Here is a 2,077-nt window from a genome sequence, read left to right as displayed (position 1 = left end):
AAAAAAAAAGAAAGAAATTATTGTCCTGTCACTGATCTGCCACCAAGAACTCAGCAGCCTCCCCTTCAAGCCCCCTCACTTCCTGATGCTCCATCCCCCCCTGACCACCTTCTCCTGCCACCACCTTCCACAGGCTGTTTCCACTGAGGAAAAGGAATCATATCATATGTCTGCTATCCAGAACCTCCACTTTTTTGACCCCTTTACTGATGCAAGTAAGGGTGATGACCTGCTTCCTGCTGGGACGGAGGATTTTATGCACATAAGAATTCAACAGAGAAATGGCAGGAAGACCCTCACTACTGTCCAGGGGATTGCTGATCATTAAGATAAAAAGAAACTAGTGAAGGCATTCAAGAAGAAATTTGCCTGCAATGGTACTGTAATTGAGCATCCAGAATATGGAGAAGTAATTCAGCTACAAGGTGAGCATCACAAGAACATATGCCAGTTCCTCGTTGAGATTGGACTGGCTAAGGACAGCCAGCTGAAGGTTCATGGGTATTAAGTGCTTGTGGTTCACTGAAGCTTAAGTGAGGATTTCCTTGCAATGAATAGAAAAATCCCTTCTATCCCTTGTCACAAGCTTAAAAACCTCACAGCTTGTATAATGTAACCATTTGTGGTCTGCTGTTTAACTTCGACTAGTGTAACTCATTCATGTGATAAACTGAAAAGAGCCACGCTGTCTAGTCTTTAAGTCCCTCATTTAAACATAGGTGTAAAGCCTGGCAGTGCCCAACCTGAAACACAAATAATCTAATGTTTCAGTCAAGTCCAAAGCCCTAGTAGCATCTGAGACCATGTCTGTCTGTCCAGAGGCTCCTTGGCGCTCCCTCTTCAGAGGTCCCTGTCCATTTAAGAGAACATTACTACTCTCCAAGCTGCCTTTGGCTCAGAAGAGTAAGTTAAGGTCACCACCACCCAGTCCAGATACCACCAAGATAAAGAGTTAGCTATTGGTAGCAGAACAGGGATTCCCCTGGTGACTTGTACTACCTGACCAGGAAGGAGTTTCATTTTGTGGCAATGGCAGGATATTTTCCTTCTTAACATCACACCAAGGTCCAATGTTTTCTGACCAGACTTTTTTTTTAGTAGTAATAGTGCCCTATTGCTGGGAGATGAAGAAGTGGAGAAAATACCATGCTGTGAGGCCAACTTTATCTGAATTAAACTTTTGACAAGGCAACACATTTTGAACTAATGTATCAAAACAGTCAATGTAGTAATTGCAGAGCTTGCCATTTACTAGCAACAGCTGCCCAATGCCATGTGAAGGAACAGACTGGTTTTGTTTTAGTTTAAATGTTATGTAATGTATTTAAACTCTTATTTAAATAAAACTGGTTTTCAGAAGAAAAAAAAAAGAAATTCTCAAGGAAAATTATCCTGATGTTTTAGAACCAGAGGTCAAAATAAAGGTTGGAAGAATCCATTGATCACCTCCTGAAAAAGATCCCAAAAAGAAAACTCCTAAGAATATTATTGCCAGGTTCCTGAGTTCCCAGATCAAGGAGAAAATATTACAAACATCCAGGAACAATTTGAATATTGTGGAAACACAATAAGGATAACACAGGATCTGGCAGCTTCTACACTGAGGGATTGAAGGACTTGGAATATGATATTCCAGAGGTCAAAGAAGCTAGGGTTAAAACCAAGAATCACCTACCCAGCAAAACTGAGTATCATATTTCAGGGGAAAATATTCAATTCAAAGGAATAGAGGACTTTCAAGCATTCTTGATGAAAAAACCTGAGTTGAATAGAAAATTTGACATTCAGGTATAAGAAGCAAGAGAAGCATGAGAAGGTAAACAGGGAAAAGAAATCATAAGGAACTTATCAAAGTTGAACTATTTACATTCCTACATGGAAAAACAATAATTGTAATTTATGAAACTTTTCTCAGTATGAGAGTAGTTGAAGGGAATATGAATGTATATGCATGTATACATACATATATATCTACATAGGAAGGTATATGGGCATATGAATACATATGTGAGTGTGTGTGTGTGTGTGTGTGTATATATATATATATATATATATATATATATATATATATATATAT

At 38.7% G+C, this 2,077-nt stretch overlaps 1 pseudogene; it reads left to right on the top strand.

Moving 5' to 3' along the window:
* The first annotated feature begins 166 nt into the window (after positions 1–166).
* Positions 167–563, top strand: LOC138170012 (eukaryotic translation initiation factor 1 pseudogene; annotated as a pseudogene).
* The last annotated feature ends 1,514 nt before the right edge of the window (positions 564–2,077 follow it).

Source organism: Petaurus breviceps, unplaced genomic scaffold, assembly GCF_028583685.1.
Source record: "Petaurus breviceps papuanus isolate PSGF00001 unplaced genomic scaffold, PetGlider_PUasm1.0 38, whole genome shotgun sequence".
NCBI classification, from domain to species: domain Eukaryota; kingdom Metazoa; phylum Chordata; class Mammalia; order Diprotodontia; family Petauridae; genus Petaurus; species Petaurus breviceps.
Note: the sequence above shows the minus strand (reverse complement) of the source record. Positions and strands in the feature narration are given on the sequence as shown.